Here is an 18,752-nt window from a genome sequence, read left to right as displayed (position 1 = left end):
ATTGTTCTCTTTATAATAAGTTTACAAGCTTGGTTGATTAAGGTAAAAGGATTACAGGAGAGACTCTCCCACCTTGTGAATCTTTCGTACTTTGAAAATAACAACATGAAGAATTTATAATCATCAGCAGCATAATTTATAGTCAGCACTGGACTGGTGTGGAATAAGCTGATTTTAATACAGCTAAATACCAGGTGAGGTACAAGGCAAAATAAATGTAGGCTGTGCTTGAAAGATAGTGAAGTTTTTGCTTTAACAGAGTGTTTCAGAGGAGAATTTATGGTTTGCAGTTGCCAGATGCTATAGTGTTTGCAATGGCCCTGGGTCTCTAACTTGGGAGGCTGGTGGCTGGTGTCAGCTTGGTTAGAGCCAAAAAACTGGGCTGATCTCTGTCTGTGCTGCAGAAGTGAGAGGTGGCCGCGCAGCTCTCGGCACCATTGGTGCTTCCACAGCATCATCCTGCACCTCCTCCGGCCGTTACAGATGCAGCAGCTTCATCCTTGGCTCTTCCTTTGCCCAAAGGTTGTTGTTGCCACGTGTTGTTTTTCTTTTCAATCTAGCAAAGTCTTACAAAGCCTTATGCTGGGAGGAAAAGCTCTCTTCGTGCTAGTGCTCAGAACTGTCAATGGCGACTTAATTTGTCTTTTACAATTTGCAGCTCTCTGTTGTCTCCCCGTTCCAGGTGTGACCTCATCCCAGCGGCGGTCAATACTTTTGGTGGGTGGAATTGGCAGTGATCTTGTGTAGGCAAGGAAAACTCTGTCTCTGAGCTTGTCGTTAGGAGACTGCTTTAATATTGCTACAGGTAAGCTCACAGGAGTGAAAGGGCTTGCAAGGTATGAAAAAACCCCCGTGTGTCTGGAGGCTGCGAGCACAGGGCTGAGCAGGCACCTATGGGTGCGCAGAGCAGACCCCTCCGAGGGTGCTCACACACCCGATGGGCTGCGTTTCCCTAGGAAGGGACCACCCTTGCAGAATTTGCCTTTCTGTTTAACCATGTTTTGAGCTGGCTCTGGAAGTAGTGGTGACAGCAAAACCTGATGTTTTCTGTCTGACAATTGCAGAGCAGCAGCCCTGGGCTGCAGTGATGTATTCAGCTCTCCAGCATTTTCTGCACAGCCCTGTGATCTGTAGGTTTATTTTTGTGGGGGGAAAAAAAAAAAAAAAAGAAAAAAAAGAAAAAAATTGTGTTAATTTTTGGCATGTGTGTCTGTTATTTATAGGAAAAGTAACAAAGGGAGAAGTTATTTCTTTTTTTCTTTTTTTTTTCTTTTTTCTTTTCTAATTGCTCCACACAGCTCTCCTAGCTCATGTGCTGATAGCAGTCATTTTTATGTGAGTAAAGGGGATTATTGATTGTTTCTTTTCAGTTAGGTCTATCCATAATGTGTGTGAACACAAGCCGCTTGCTGATCTCTCTGCTGGTGTTCAGTAAGTCTCCCAGAATCAAGATATTTTTGTGTTTGTTTTTTTTAAAGTTCTGAGGGCTGACAGGACCAGTATCTCCCAAGGAATTGTCAATGCATTGTTAGAAAGCACACGAACAATAACGTGTTATCATGAGATACCCCAGACAATCAGACAAAGCCTTCTAAGCACCAAAAAACATTACCAGAGTTTCTTTCACAGTGCTCCTTGTGTCTCTTTGGGATGCTTTGCAGAAGCCAATAGAGAAATTAGAGAGAATTCATGGATATTAAGAAATGATTGAATAGCAGGGTTGGCAGGGAATACAGAAAGTCATTTTGTCCCATGCTTGCTCCAAGGCAGGAACCACTTCCGTGAAGGTCTCTGCCTGCCCTAATCTCAGGGAGCCCATCCCAGGAACCCCAATGGACCAATTTCCAGAGGTCACAACCACCCAGCCCTGTGGACCTGTCAAACCCTCCTTTCCTCTATGAGGATCAGACACCAAAAAGTGTTCATCCTTGTCAGCTTCCTCAAGGTCTGTCTCGTTGGCATTTAATTTGCTTTTTCTTCACTTTCTTTTTTTGGTTAAGTTTGCTTGAAATCAAATTTCATCCCAGTGCTTCTCCCAGGGCAATTCCAAGCTCATTTGAGATTAACTCTTGAATTCATGAGCACAAAATCACTGCTAATGTTATCTCCCTGCCTTGCGCTTCTAGTTCCTGCACTGAAGTGGTTAAGTTTCAAGCTGAGGCTTCTGTGGGATAACTGGAAGAAGAAAATGGCATCTTCCATAGCTTGTGTCCACTGCAGGATTTTCTGCTTTTATTCCTTCCCCTTCATCACCTTCAGCTCATCTTAAAAGCCACCAACGGTGGTTGTGCTGCTGCTTGGAGCGGTGTTTGTGGCTGCGACCTTGTCACTCGCGCACTTCACGAGGCCGACGTGCGAAAAGTCACGGAGCAATCCCAAATTGCCCCATTCTCGCGCTGTCTGCAGCTTCAGAGAAACAAGGAAACTGAGGTGCTAATCGCTTTGGGCAACAGGCGTTCAGGCATGCCTCGGCAGCTTCATGATACAGGCTGTTATATCACAGGATAAAATTAGACTCTGACCTTGAAACCTCTCTGTGGCAGAGTAGGAGCTGTAGCCTTGAAGCCACCCACATCCCATGTAATTCTCTGGAAATTATGCACTTTTTGAAAATGCCTGTCTTTCATTCTGACAAGCTTAAATCTTTTCTTATGGCACAAAGTGCTCCTGCCTTCTTTTCCAGACTTTGTCTCCCTCCTTCTCTCTCCGCTGTGCACCGCGCTTAGAACATTTTCTCCTAGAGCATCTTCACCAGAAAAGATCCTTTTTATCATGCATAGAGCGGTGTGAAAGAGAGCTGCGCTGATCGTCAGCTCTTCTCAAGAGTTACTGCAGCCGATGTATTTATCTCAGCTCCCCCTGGCCGTCCATTCATGGGGAAAAAAAAAAAAAAAACCACCAAGAAGAAAGAAAGACTGAAGCCTTGATTGTAAATAGGTTTTGTGGAGAGGCAATATTATCTGCTTAAAAAGCAAGCAAACAAACAAAAATGCACACAAAGAAAGCCTGTCTCTCCTTTTGTCCTCTGAATGCAGCCTTGCTGCTGCTGAGATGTGAGAGTAGAAACAAGCAAACCGTAATATAATCAAAACGCTTAGAGATAATGAATGTTTTAGTACCTGTATTTAGTGACAATGTCAACTGCCCCTCCGTTAATAATAGGTATGTTTTCAGTTCAGTGGAAGTATAATAGATCTATAGCAAGTCTGGGTAGATACCGCTGATTTCCACTTCAGTGGCAGCAGATAGCAAAGTCAGGTCTTTTATGACACCTGATCAATGATAAACCACCCAATAACGCATATGCGCAAAAAGTGCTAGAAACTCCAGTAGCCCCTGTGAGCCTAAAACAGTCTGGTTGGACCTCATTCAGTCTAGCAGGAGTCACTACCAGGTGTAATACATTATCACTTCTATTTAATTTTTTGCCAATTATAATGTGCACAAAGCAACAGGGTCATACACCGTAAATCAGGACAGGAACTGTGCTTTCTAATTTGTTTTTGCGGTGTTCCTTGCGCTGTCAAATTGTTCATTAGCAACTATGATTAAAAAATTAAGTTTTTAAAAATAAACATTGAAAAATGTCTTTAAAAAGTGTACTTCTCACAACAATTTTCAACATTTTTCTCTGAGGTTTTTATTAAGATGAATATTGAAACTACTTAGACCTGCGGTTTGGTAGAAATATTAATCTACATAAAAACACATTAAAAGGAAGGCACATTTATTCTGAATCTTGAAAGCTAAAAGCCCTTTTCTGAAATATTTACATTTTAAAGCTCAAGGTAATAATAATGAAGTCTGCATATTTAAAAAGGAAAAATTTACTGTAAGCAAAAACCTTTGATTGTTTTTCCTTGCGAATAGCACACTTTCAGTAAGAGCTGGGTCTCTCCACTGGATGTAACACTCACTGTAAAACAATGTCAATGAATCCAGTGCCGGAGTATCAGAGTGTGAATCCATTTCTCCCTTTCTTCCGCAGTGAATAACATGTTGCTGACAAGCACTCTTAGTAATATAGAATATTTTCGCAGTTGCTGGAGGCAGGGACTCCATCTCACTCATAGACCCCAGCATAAGCATGAAAGAGAGACTTGAATGAGAGTGGGAAATGTTTGCTCTTGCAGTGAAATGATTAAAATAATCTCACCATACATAATACATAATAAGAGTATAGGTACCCTCCTGAGACAGCCGAGGAACCCTTTAATAATGAAACTCTTCACCTCTAACAACTGATGGGTCTTTTGAATGACTAGGTCTTGGCAGAAATAATTTCTGGTCTGATTCAAAAGATCTGATTTATACCCAGATAAACCCTGGGCCGCACAGAAAATGTATCTTTGCTTGCTGGGAATGTTTGTACTGTCCTGGACACAAATGTGGGAGAGGGGATGGCTCCTGGGGCTGCGCTTAAAGGTGTTTTGGGTGTCTCTTGTCATGCACAAGAGCCTGGAGAGACTTCCGAAAGTTCATTAGAGGATATATTTCCACTCCCACTTTCTCTCTCTCTTGGTCTCATGATCTCTTCTTGTCTATTCTCCTTTCTTTCATTAGCACTTTATATCATTTGACACTTCATCAGGATGATGGCCTGTTTACTGTATGCAAATAATTCCTGAATTATGCATGAATAATTATGAATTTGCGTATTGGTTTCCTGAACTGGCATATTGCCATGTAAAATTAGCTTCACTTGAATGTGAGCACAAAAACATGCCGACACGGTCAAATTAAAATTGAAGGAAGAGCTCACCTTGAAGGGAACACAAACTATTGAGCTGCTGCTAGAAAAGAGTAAAGTACAGCTGCAGCCTGATGGATGCAGCCATGATATGAGAACTGGCAATGGTGTGTAACGGGACGTGGTCTTTTTGCACTGTAACACCTCTTCTGGATCAAAGGTACCTTCCAGACATCATCTTCACATATGGCAGCCCCCGGCTTGACTCAGTCATCCGTGCCAGTGGAGTGATTTGGTGCATTGCCAGAGGTCAGAAATGGGCGGTAGGACCCGCCCTGACCATGCACACCCCTTGTGAACGGCCTGCAGTGTTCAAATTGCATGCTGGAAAGGAGCCACAATGAGGATTTGAACCCTTTTGCATTTCCCCAAGGTTTGCATTCTGACAGGACTGAGTCCCAGTTCAGTCTCTGGGGCTTACTGGGGCCAATGTGGGCACTCCTGAGGCCACGCATCTGTCTCTGGTGTGCTGATGTATGTTCTGTCCCATCCTGGCAGAACTGCGGATGAATTACGCTGGATAATTGCAAGTCAATTAATTAAATTGAAATGGGGTATTTAAATTTTATTTCTTTGGCATTGTAATCTCTGACAAAATCTACTTCCGAGTAGCCAGCCTGCCTCTGATCAGATGAACTGACCTGCTTAAAAGACTTCAAAAGCTGAAGGCACCTTGTTTTCTCCTGCTCCCAAGTGAAGGCCAGGGGTGCACCCGCTGCGCTCCATGCTCTGCCATCATCATCTTAAGAAGTTTTGCTATGCAAACCCCCTCAGCAGACCCACTTTGTGTAGCAGATCTAAGAGGGGGGTGGAGGTGGTAGCAGCCCTTTCACAAGAAAGAGTACGAGTACTGAAGGTCTTTTCCTTTCTAATATTTCTTCCAAGGTGACATGGAATATATTTAGAGAAGGGCTGAAGACAGACATACAGTAAGCACAGAGAAACCATTGAAGAACTGTTCTCAGTTGGCAATAAGGGCTAATTCTGGTTTGAACCTCTGTTGCCCCTTCTAGTAAGCTCTTTGCTAGGTTTTTCATTTAATAGTTGCAGGCTCATGCGTCTCTACATCAATGTTCCAGTTACCCTCCTCTATTTGAATTTCCTGCCAGGACAGAGCTGTTGATGACAACCTGTTGAGCAAATCTTAAAAAACCTGCACCAGCCTTGGTGTGTTGGTATTACGGTGCTTTGTTCTGTGTTTGACAAGGGTTAATTAAAACAATTGTTATTAATTATGCTATCTGAAATATTATCTGAATTATGGTCTCTGAGATGTTTTGTGTGTATTGCAGCGCAGGAACCTCAGGATAGAGGCATATTGCTCTCCTGTAATTGCAGGCATCCTTGGCTTTGCTCCAGGTTTGGTGGGTGTTATGCTGAATCAAAGTTTGCTTTTTGGTGGGGATCTGTCTAAACTCATGATTGCAGTGAGCAAAAAGTTGACATTTTCAAAAGCATCAGTTAACAAAAAAACCCATATCCCTTTTCTCAAAATCTTATCAGCAGACACATTATTCTCCCGATAAGTCTGTCATTCATCAGAAACAGAGGAGTAGTAACTTTTAGTTAGTAGTCACTGTAGTAACTTTTTTCTGTTAAAAAGAGAACCAGTAAAAAAAATCATTATAGTTTTGTTACTTTTTAGTTTGAATCTGATTTCTTAGGAAATGGAGACATAATATTTGCTTTGTTTGCCTTGTCTGCTTAGCATGGTTTCATGGGGCCATAAGCTCAGTGACATCTGTAAAAAGTTGAGCTGGTGCTCCTTGCTCCATCCAGCAAGCAACAAAGATGACTAAATGAATCCGAGCAAATCCCCACCTATGGACAAAGTTGAAGGAGAATTTAATGACTAATTTTGCAGAATCAGTAGAGATAAGGCTCCTATATGATATTTTGCTTGTCCAGTATCACGTTTCCTTCAAATTCAAAGGGCTGAGTAACTCCAGAGTGCTTCCTCTTGTCTCCCTCCTTTTTTAACCAGACTCCTTTACCAGGATTCAGGACAGGAACTGTCTTTTGGCTGCATGCACATGGGTCTTCCTGCGTACCTGAGCTGTGAATGCTATTGGGGTGCTCTGGTTGCTTGAAAATATTGTGTTTCACCAGTGTCTCATGCTGCGGTGAGTGTTGGAGTCTTCCCTACTTTCCTCTTTAAATCCATTCCTTGCTCTCTGCCTGGGAAGGGCTTGAGGGATGCCGACTGATGATGGCCCTTTCCATAGCACTGAATTGTGCTGATTTCTAGGTAAGTGGCCCGATCCATATTCCTCACCTAGCAGCTCCACAGGCATTGCACGGGGCTGGCACCACACTGCTAGAAGCAGGCAGAGGTGCATCTGCACTTGGGCAGGGAGGAAGAACATGCTGGGGAGCTGGCAGAGCTGTTCTAAAAAATATCTGGGGAACGGTATGGAACTGGTAGCAAAGGGGAACATCGATGCTGAGGCTGCAGCTCAGTTTGCATAGCATCATTATGACCCTGTATGATCATTCACCACTTAAGTGGTGAATACTCTTTTGGTTCCAGCGCAGGAAGTGATTATTGGGGCCTGTGATCAAGTTGTCTTTTCTGCTCACCTTTTCCCCTTCTGCAGTTCATCCTCAGACTCCTAATAACCCCCATGGCTGAGCCTGGCGGGGCTGGAGCAGGGCTGTGGGTTCAGGAGGGCAGAGGGGCTCTGAGCACCTGCCTGGTCCTGTCTCACTCACCCCATCGGCCACCTCCCTTCTCACCCATTCATGATTCACCTCTGCCAAACGATCTGGGTGCGCTGGGGCCAGCATTACAACCTTGTCTCTTGATGTTTGTGATGATTTTATTAACAGAAATTCAAGACGATCCTCTCAGTGCAGATGTGCGTAATCTTCTGGCTGGGGATTTGAACTGGAGAAACACAGACATCTGGCACCGGGTCCAACCCACAAAGCTTAGTGGGTCCTGAGAGGGACAGAGCAGAGAGAGAAAAGGGAATTTCTGGTCCCACCATCTAAGGATGGAGGAACCAGGCAGGTTGTGAGCAGCCTCTTCCACTAGTGCCAATGGACACAGCTTGCTGGAGGGCTGTTTTCACCTGCTGACTGTCTGCCCCTCTCTGCCGAAGCAAAAGGATGTTTAATTGGTATGGAAATGAGCCAGCAACATCCTACATCTTCTTTTCTCTTCCTGGAAGCTCACAGGGAGGGTGAATGGGGATTTGAGCTTTGCAGAGATCTGAGATATTTTTTCCCCAAACACAAATATTCAACCTACTCTGCCCATGCTCTGTCTTTTTATATTTTCCCTGTTTTTAATCTGCTTTCCGTGTTTTTCTTATCATGACAATGGTGGTAAAAGATAAACACTGCAGCCAACAATGCTGTTCTAATAAAGCTGCAGTTAAAATAGCAAAGAGAATGCAAATTAAATACCATAATCATTTAGAAGCTGTAGTTTCTATTAAATATAAGTAGTTTCCATCTCAGCTTTAGAGCGTGGGTGGATTCTATTAAATTTAATTATTTTCCTAGAGGATTGCAGGGTAAAGGTGTTTCACAAATGCACAGATAGCAAATGAGGGTGATTTCTTTTCAAAACAGCCCAGAAAGGTGCAGTTGTTAAATATATGGATGATAAAGACACTTTGTTATTGACTCAGCCTCTCCTTTCTCTTTTCAAGTCTGCTTTCTTCTGATGTTGCTGTTCTCCAGAGCTCCCAGAATGAATCTTTCGGAAATATTAATTATGTATTTAGAAATATAAACACCAGTAAAGATTGCTTCTTAGTGCATTGAAATGAACTTTCCTTTTGGCTTCAGTCAGAGCTGGATTGAGCACCCAAGAGCTGAGCCTTTGGACTTGGACTTCAGTGCTGAAATTCTGCTCTCTGCTCAGCTGCTGCCTGTCTCCAGGGGCACTGCCAGTCTGTAGATACAACATTTTTCTGTATTTATAGTTTGCACCTGGGCATGTGAATGCTGCAGCCAAGACTTAGCCAACAGGAGACATCTGCTTTTCTTCCACATCTTTGCAGGCAGATCCTGTATGTAACCGTGCAGCAGTTGCAGAAACCATCCTGTGGCAACCAGGTACCATGCTTAAGATGGAGTCCAGCACTCAAACCCTTCTATGGATCTGGCCTTTGGTGACCATTTCCCAGGTAATTCCAGCTCTCCAGGAAACCTTGCCATCCTGGTGCCTCTTCATAGCCAGTAACTAAATGCTGTTGCTTTACAGGAATACTGAGCAAAGCTGACTTCTTGCAATTTTGTGAGTGTAGCTGAAGGTTGGCTGCAGTGCACCGCAGCTTTGTGCTGCCTTCCAGTTGGATGGTGGCTCTTCTTTAACCATCCTTTCTTGGCAATTTCTGTTGTCGGTGTATTCCTCTGGAGCACTCGTGGAGCTCTGGCAGGTTATGGACCTGGCTTTGCAAAAAGCTCTGATGTTCCTGTAGTTTTTACCTGCCAGGGGATCTGAATCACCTCTCCTGCTTCATTTGTTCTGAATTTCCCTTCTGAGAAAAAATCAAGGACTCGGAAATAGGAGATGGCTGAGGGAATATCCTTGCCTTTCCCACCAGCCAGGTCACTGAGCTGTGTATGCTGCTCACATGAAGATGGGTTATATCCAAGATCTCAGTGCTCATCCATTTGGTGCTTATGGAGTGCTCCAGTGCCAGGAATGGCCACAATCCAGAAATGGCCACGCTGAGCTTGGGATTGCTGCAAAGCCTCTCATTTTGCAGGCATTTGGTGCAGCGTAGGAAGGCACAGCATCGCCTGCACGGGAGCAGCAGCACAGCATGAATCAAAGGACACCACAGCGTGACACTTCCCATAGGAAGCTATCTCTGGTCAGAATTATTCTTGAGACAAAAATACACCACACTGGATGGTGCAATTAAATTATGGATGATGGGGAGAATAAAATAAAATAAAATAAAAAGAGTCCCTCTCCCTGCCTTCTGTCTGTCTGCCCTGCAGCTCAGCTGCACATGCTGAAAACACCGTGAGTCCCTTATCCATGGTGTTTTGGGGGCATAAGGAGTTCAAAACCTGTGCTGGTTGTCTGGCTGGAGATACCTGGTGGTGCCTGAGTTTTGGAAGGTCTCCTGAATACCTGAAAAAATTGTGCATGTGTCTGAAACCAGGACCCAACTCTGGTATGCACTTTGAATTAGGTCTTCTAAAAATCCATAGTGCTGGACAGAGAAATTGCATCCCTCTGTGCTTTCTTACTTACGTTTACATGAAGTACAGCAACTTTGCTGAAGTCGAGCCTGAGATAAATATGGGCATGTGAGAAGAAAATTAGCTTCCATATTATTTCATTCCATGTAAGCAAAACTGTAAAAAGGCCTGAGGATATTTTTCACTGTTTTATGATGAAAATAGAGTGAGGAAACAGATTCTGGGAACTGTTGGTGCTAAACCTCATCGTCTGTGTATGTGAAGCTTGGAGAGTAGCTGTTGTTAGATCTTTCAAGGTTAATGTAACTGATCTTATTTCATTGATTGAATAAATTATTACTTGCAGAGGGATTAGTTATAATCCAGAAGTTAACATGTCATTTCATCTTTGATGGTGTTTGTACAAATCTTTCATATAACCTTTCAGGCAAACAGCCCTGCTAGCTCAGCACTTTTTATTGAGCGATTAGTTGCAAATCAAACTATTATGGTGTGGCTTCACATTAGAGCTAAAGGGGACTATTCTGATGAAGCACTTTTTCCTTTGAAAATGCCAATACATTGAAAATGAAATGTTTCACAGAACTTTTGCCAAGATGTATGACCCTTCCTTGTTGCTTTGTCAGATGGCATGCTGAGAGTCCTGGGTTTCTACACCCACTTTTCTTGGAATCCTGGCTTGCATGTATCCTTTTAAACATCTGTAGCAGGTGGTAAAGGGCAAATTCTGCAAGATTTGTGCTGAAAAGCCCCTCTGTGGGACTTTGTGCATGCACAAACATGACTTGGCATGTGTAAGGAACGTGAAACGGGCTGGGAGGAAAGGAAGTTATGCAGTATCTGAATGCGCATCTTCTCTAGGAGCTCCTATTGTACCAGCAGCCCACTTATCTGGAGCTCAGCTGGAATATGCTGCCAAGTGGAGTCACCTTTGGCTCTGTGCACAGGAACAAGGAAAATATTTTTAAAGCAAGGCATCTTTCCAAGCCTAATCAGCCAAAACATTTTTAAGCCTCACTGATCCAGCTTGCACAACTTTTTAAACTTAATTAGCACTATTAAGTTTGTAAGGAGGAGAAGGATACACAATAATGGAAGTGTGGATATAGAAATATCTTCAAAATATTTAGAAGTACATCAATTTGCCTTTGATTGAGACATATTAGTGAAAGAATATGGCCTGCATAATGTAAAATCTTTGCTTTCTCACCAGCTTCTGCCAGAGGAATCTCAAACATTAGAGAAGCTCAGGAAGTTACAGCATCACTTTCTGTTAGGCTAGTGCTTTTTCATCTTTGCAGAAGTCAATGCTTTCTGATGTTGCAATAAAATACAGTTCGCTTTCCACAAAAGCAAATTACTGCTTTATTTTGTTACTGCAATAACACCTTGGAGAGCTAGTGAGTAGGTGTGGGTTTTGAGCATTGTGGCCTGGGAAAAGGTATCAGCTCCAGGTGGATTTGCTTTCATGCGCATCTCAGCGCAGGAGCAGCAGTACGGAGCTGATGCATGGGCCCAAGGGGTCGGGGTGCACCCAGCACCCAGGGCTGGGCTGCAATATGCACTGGGGCTCTTGGCACATAATTTGCCACAGGTAATATGTCCTGAGAGGCTGCTAAGGTGTGTTCTAGACATTTATGTGCTCCAGACCCTCCTTTTCATGCAGACATAACCACTGTCGTCTCAGTAGCAGGTTTTGCCTCTGCCTGCTGGTAAATTAACATTCCTTTGAGTACTTCTATATCTCTGCATCTGCCTCGTTGTGCAGCCCTCCTCCAAGCTACCAGCAGCATCCTCTGCCCGTTTCTGAAGAAGGTTCAGCTGGCAAATGTATTCCTTCCCTCATGCCCTATGGGGGATGCTGTCTTGCTGCCACCCCCCTCTGCATCTCAGACACCTCCCCGCAGAGGGTGAGCTGGGAAAACTGCTTGGGCATGGCTGGGGCTCCTCTGTTGCAATATAGATCAGACAGGAGTCCGTAAAAAGCAGTGCCACACATGGGGGCCATACAGGGGAGGTGAGGATGAGGTGCAAAGTGTTGCTGGTTCAGTGCCCACAGAGAAGCGAGGCCCTCAGATGGGTTTGTACCAGGAGCACATTAATCCCACCGAGGGGGTGGGATGTGCTGCTGGGCTCCGTCCCTGCATCTTTCCCATCCCTCCCTGTGCAAGGTGCCTGCTGAAACCCTTGGTGCAGGCAGGACCTGGCTGCCTCTGCTGGGGCTCTCTGGGGCTGCTGAGGCCTGACTTTAGATTGCAGTCTTGGATTTAATCACTGTTTTGACAGGCTGCAAAAAAATATTGCTATTGGCACCAGGAGCAGGAGGAACATGAGCAGCCCCAAACAGAACGAACCCAAGAAAAAGTGCTTGTCTAGCTGGGGGCTTTTCCCTCCGCTGACTTTCAGTGTCTGGCAGCAAATGGCAGAGGTGTAAGACCTTCTCAGAAGTAGGTGGCAGGCATCATTTCTAATAGAAAGTATTAGACAAACCCAAGAAATGGATTACAGGGAAAGGTGAGTGCTCTGAGCTGGTTTGCTTTCAAATCCAGTTCCCATAAATAACAGCTTCCAGGCTTTAGGTGCAGTAATGATTTCAGTGTTCCTCTCAAAGACTAAATGAGCTGAGACCCTGTAAGCTTCACACCCTAGACCTGCATGTCTAATATTTCGTAAGATGTAAAGTTTTCCCCAGCACTTTCTATTTATTTGTGCACATAAATAAGAAGTTATACTGAACCTGTTGTGTCTGTCAAGACATGGTCCTTGTGGGGAAGATCCCTCTGTATGTGTCAGGATGTGCTGAAGGAAAGAGAGGCATTCCCAACCAGTGCTAGCTTGCTGTTTCTTATTTTCTTTACAGAAATTTAATATTTTTATGCTCACAGTACTCTTTACTGTTCTGGGATATCTACCTAAACAAATCTGTACATCTGTAATGCAGAAAAGTGTGGAAGCTATACTCACTTCTGCATTCAGTGTTACGTTATACAGGATTTTCCATAATTAGCTTCCTTCAGCTATAGTTTTTCCTTGCAGTTTTCTGTCATCCAACTGGCACTAAAGTCTCCTAACATTACTGTCAGTTAACAGATTTTTTTATATCAGCAGTACAAAATCGGATCCATAATTGTGCCTGTAGATCCCCTTCTATGATGTATTGATTTTTATTACCTGGCATTGAATTAATATGTGGGGAAATAGGTATTAGAGATTACTTTTATTGCTGCATGTGAACATGTAGTATGTCATCGTGGTGCGTTTCACCTTTCTTAGCAAGCTTACGGGCAGTTTTGTTTAGATATATATTCCCCATCGCTTGCCTGATATGTGCAAATGTGGGTGATTTTTCAAAGGCCAGCATTTTAAAATCAACATGTTTCAACATATTGCTGTCAGTTTTCCAAAAGAAAGCAATTCTAGGAAAATGGAAGAAACGAGCCAAATGTTTAAAAATTCTTCCTGTGAGATGATCAATCTTTCTCAAATAGAATTGTGACCCCTAGTATGCTTAAATTACTATTGATTTTATGGTTAAAAAGATAAATTTTTATTAGTTTTTATTTTATTTGGCCTTTGCTCTCAGATCCCTCAATACCATAACTAGTTATACAAACAATTTATGGTCATATAATAAATACTCTTCAGAATTTAATTAAAAAGTCAAGCAGCATAACTATTTATCAAGCCCAAGGAGTAAAGACCCTGCCATTTTTATGTCATAAATCAGAATATAGACTGTCAGTTTAATCTTCCCTGTTTTCAGCTGATGTACCCATGGCATAACATTGTGTTGGCATGAACAGTTTCTAAAGTGCTTCAAAGTTAGCCCAAGAGCTGCAGTAAGCCCAGGTTGCATTTGTATTTCTTATTGCCCTCAGCAGTGCATTATCCCTGCTCTTTGCTGGTGTCTTCCTAGGCTGAATCGTGTGTGGCAGCAGGTAATGATGAGCGTGGTGATATATGGCTGCATGGGTCCCTAAATAAACGTCTTTTGAACGCTTGTCGGCTCTTGCCACAAGACAGTGACATTTTCTGGATATGAATGTGTTGTTTAGTCGTATGGAAAGCCACCAGTGCCTATTGGTATATTGACATTTCACTGCTGTAAAACTCTCAATTTAATGCATTCTATCATTTATTGCGGTTAAATTGATGGGTTCATTCGCCTGTTGTCCACGGAAAGGTCAACCGCGTCAGCCTCACTGGGGAAGGCTGGCGTGTGGCGAGGAGGAGTGCTGGCTCTTGTCTCCTTCTGCCATCACTCATTAGGATGCTGTTTATTACACAGGGTTATGAAATTGTTTTCTGCTTCAAGCCTCGGCTGGGCAGGCTGGCTCTTTCTGCAGAAATCGCCCGTTAAAATGCATTGGTCCTTTTCAAAGGGATCTGCAGAGCTCTGCGGGACCTCCAGAAATGGGTGATTGAATGTGGTCGTTGCTGTGGGGGGCTGTTAGCTGGGATGGGGGGATGTTGCAGCCTCTCTATGGGAAGAACAATGTCACCTCGGCTGCGGGTGACATCCTTACATTGTTTCAGCTGTGACAACCAAGCTGGGTGCCCTGCATGGCACTGACAGTGCCGAGTGGCTCCTGGCATCGTGGCTTTGCTGGGGCGTGTGGCTGTTTTGGCATTGCCAAATTTGAGTTCTGTTGCTCTCTGAATAAGTTTCCGTTTAAATGTCTTATGATGGCTCTGTGAAAAGACATTTGAAGAAAGACTTGCTGCCTGGCCAGTCTTCTTTTGACTTTTGACACCCGTGCTGCACTTACCTGCGTATAAGGTTTCTTCCCAGCTGCAACTTGCCTGAGTAGATGCCTGACTGTGTCATAGAATTATAGAATCGTTAAGGGTGGAAAGGACCTCTGAGATCGAGTCCAACCTGTTAACCTAACTGCCAGGTCCACCTCTAAACCATGTCCCTAAGCACCACATCCACATGTTTTTTGAATACTTCCAGGGACTCTGATTGTACCACTTCTTCGGGCAGTCTGTGCCAATGCCCTGTTCAGCTTTATAATTTGAAAGATTTTAAACTGAAAATAGGAATACAATTTCTAAGTTTGCATGCATGGACACCTGCATGTAGGCTCTGCGGGAGCCGCTGGTGTTTACGTACCTACCAGTGATTATCTGGTTCTAACTCAGAGGGCTGCGGTTTCTAATGGGAGCTCTAAGAAGTTTTCTAGATTTTTCTTGGACTGCTGGAAAGTACCGCCCCATCTTGACAGCCCCTTAGCACAGGGCTTTAGCTCTGGGAGATGGCTCTGTGTTTTCTAGATAGTTGAAGGTTTAAGTGTAGCACAGCTGTAACTGCCTCAGTAATAACGGGACTGGAAGATTTTTCATCACCATTCTCCATCCCAGTGGGGTGCATTGTGGCTCTCACCCCTTCACTGTGATTTCACCATCATTAATGAAAGGAAAATTTTGAGGGCTTGAAGTTTTCTCACTTCATTTCTGCGGTACTACATAATTTTATATAAATGCACTCATGCATTTTCAGAAGTTTATTTCTTATTTAATAGAATTCATTAAGATAATTTCATAAAATAATTTAAAAGTATTATAAAACAAGTTTTGAATAGAATAGCAAAAAATTACTGTATGACTTTACCAAAGTGCAGTTAAGCCAATTGTTGCCTTGTACCTCCATAAGAATACAAAGAAGTCTTTGAGTTCACCTAGCTAAAAATTGAAGCTAGTCATTCCTGTTATCGACTCATTGATCCTCTAATGTGATTAAATTTTTTGCACTGTAAAGAGCAAAATACACATGGGCACATGTCCTTTGCACTGAGTTAATGGAGCCATCATGAGTGCTGCTTTAGTCACCAAATTTAGCAGAGTTAGAAAAAATTGCTACTTCTGTAGTAATACTCATCGTTCAGTCTATACAATTAACACACTGCATGTACATTTCAGGTTTGCCTTTCACTGGTGTATAATAGTGGCCTACTTATAAGACTTTTATCCTGTAATTTGTTTACTGATAATGAAATAAAAAGAAAAAATTAAATGTGGGTATTGAATACATGATACTTGCCTACAGCTATTGCAGATGTGTCCTGTTTGAATCAGTGCACTAATGTAAGGGTAATAATATTCTATCATGTTTATAGTAGTAAGGAATGAGTGTCTTTTAATAGGTTTTTATTCCATAAACAATATATCTAATTGTTTGGACACTACTGAGTACAAAGGACAGGAAAATTTGTCTTTGATCCTTCTTCTTTCTTCCTTTCATCATGGCAGAGCACTTGCGTAGAAGTTGTGAATGTATCAGGTAAATGAACAGCTGGAATGACCTCAAAGCAAAGTAGGATTTATAAGACATGGAGTTGGTGTTCGAATTTCAAACAATGTAACAAAAGAATCATACAATGTGCGGTGTGTAAAGTGAACATAGTGATTTTGATTCTGAGCAGTGGATCCAGCTTATACCACCTCATTTCAAAGTCTCCTGAATTCACAGTTTGATTATTAAGGATCTTCTTAATAAAAGGAAGCTGAAACTTACTTTCACTAACTATTGTTCAGTTTTGATTAATAAATATATAATTTCTTGTAACAGAATGAAATCAAAGCTTCTAAATTTTCTGTGATATGAACTTTAAAAAAAAGTAATATTTTTTCATGTGACTGCAAGATTTAAAAATATTCATAGAATGCTTTTTATTGAAAAAGTGCTTTTTGTCTTAAAACAGATTACCACATTGCATATGAAAACACTGGAACCTTCCACCCTCCTTGAAACAAATGCTTTTTAATATCCCAACATGAACAGAGTGTGGCTGAAATCAGGGCACTTCTCTGCCCATTTCTATTTTAATGAAAACAACAATTTAAACTCCAGAACATCAATGGCAACCTTCTGGACAATCTCCTGCTGACATCGCTGAGACTCCTCCACCATCTGGGGCTTTGCGGAGGGGACCTGCTGTGCTTGGGGTGCTGTTGGCATCATGAAGGTGGTGAGAGTAGGGTTGGGTCCCTAAAACATCTTTTTAAGCAGGCCCATCGAGCCCTGGATGCCCTGCCGTGCTGCTGATCGCCCTTGTGCTCTTTTTCCTCACCTACTGCAAAGGTGAGACTGCTTCCCTTTCTCTGTGCAATCCCCAGGCTTTTCTGTTGATATTTCATTAATTTGCAAGATATCAGAAAAAAAGAAAATCACAAAAATAAAAAAAAAACAACCCCAAAACCCAGCTGTGAGCTATGGGCAGATGGAAATAATAGTCAATACTGCTGCATCAGCATGAGGTGAGTGCAGGCAACAGCCCCAGGCATGGAAAAGCGAGCATCCCCTTAGCTGTGGGATGCTGCCCTGGTCTTAAAGTGTAGCCGAGAGCGCTGCCTCTCCCCAGCACAGTAAACACACCCTTTTGCCTGCTTACCCTCTAGTGTCTGCTCTTGCTGTTCATCTGAAAATGGAATTTCAGTGCTCTTTACCTCCATTTCCGTCTGCTGAATGCATGTATTCATAAAGGCATTGAATGAGAAATAGCTGGAGTGCCCTGTTGTTTTGTTGCAGTTTGTCTTGTGTACATACCAATGTGGTTTTAGGCTTCCCTGGATTTTACGCTCGGAGAGAAATAAACTGCATACAGATGGGAACCTGAAACATGGTATGAGCTAATTGCATGGACGGGACCAGGCCAAGAAATGCAACCAATGCGCTGGTGCTCCTCGTAATGATGCGATGAATTGTAAGTTGTGCGTGAGAGGGTAAGAGATGCTGCCTGGTACCCTGCTAGCCTGATCACCAGACAAACCCGTAGGTAAAGCACTAAACGTGCGGGGAATTGAAATTCAGTTCAAGCGAGGCTGAGTAGGTGTTTGTTCAGCAGACTGTTTAGACTTTAATCATGGTTAAATCTTTTAGTTAGATAATTGTTCTACCAGCTGATAATTTGAATTGTATTGAAGAACAATACGCTAAAACATCATCAGCAAGAAGCAGCAAAGGAGATGATTTTGGATTCCTTTTTGTTCATTTCTTGTACATCATCATGTCAGTTCTTATGTTTTCTAATTAATTTAGTTGCACTGCATGCATTTTTCCCTACAAACACTGACTCCAAATACACATTTACTGCCACTGCCTGTGACACTACAGCTTGGGAAGCCAGGACAAAGGGCAAGGCCTCTGTGTCATTTGTCTTGGGTCAGGAGATGTCATTCCACTTCCAGCTGTGCTATGGGAACTGGGGCAATTTTCCTAGCGAGGACATGCCTGTGTCTTCCATTTGTATAGTTTTAGGATTTGGGGTCTCTGTTTCTCACAGGCTTCGCTTTACTAAAAGCCAAGATGCTTGGTGGTTTCAAAGTCCTTAAAGTAAAATATATAATTTTTTTTCAAGTGGAAATGAATTTAAGCTGTGCTTTGCTGCTATTTTTTCTTCATTTTATCGCATTGTTCTGTGCTAGGACAAAGCATCACAAATATAATCGCTTTTGTGTGGTCCTTCTGGGGGGCTGTGTCTTCCCAAATGTTGTTCAGTGCATAGCAGTGAGCCTTGACCTGTGCTGGGCTGGAGGTGCCTGGATGCTTGTGGCAGCTGTAGGAATTACTGTTTCCAGCCAGTTCCCTGCAGCTCCTTGGGCTGATGCTACAGTGAGGAAATCTGTGCACGCTGCAAGTCATGAGATGTACCAAGTTCTCCATGTTGCCAGGGAAACATCCAGTTTTAGGCACAGCCCTAAATGTGCTTTTTGCTCAGTTTTCTCAGTCCCACCTCCCTCGTGGACTGCCAGTCTGGCTGCTGTTGGTGGGAACTGGGATTGCTGCAAAATCTGAGAGGGAAAACTGACTTTGGAGACATTGGCAAAGAAG

General features: G+C 43.0%; 1 long non-coding RNA gene across 1 annotated transcript; it reads left to right on the top strand.

Annotated features, from left to right (window-relative positions):
* The first annotated feature begins 1,741 nt into the window (after window positions 1-1,741).
* Window positions 1,742-17,938, top strand: LOC148056716 (uncharacterized). The gene is made up of 4 exons (XR_015702643.1): window positions 1,742-1,945; window positions 6,735-6,873; window positions 8,764-8,889; window positions 16,624-17,938. It is a non-coding gene; the product is annotated as an uncharacterized LOC148056716 (long non-coding RNA).
* The last annotated feature ends 814 nt before the right edge of the window (window positions 17,939-18,752 follow it).

This window comes from Nipponia nippon, unplaced genomic scaffold (genome assembly GCF_047370975.1).
Source record: "Nipponia nippon isolate SJK-2023a ecotype South Korea unplaced genomic scaffold, ASM4737097v1 scaffold_12, whole genome shotgun sequence".
Lineage (NCBI taxonomy): Eukaryota > Metazoa > Chordata > Aves > Pelecaniformes > Threskiornithidae > Nipponia > Nipponia nippon.
The sequence above is the reverse complement of the archived record's forward strand: the minus strand, read 5'-3'. Positions and strand labels throughout refer to the sequence as shown.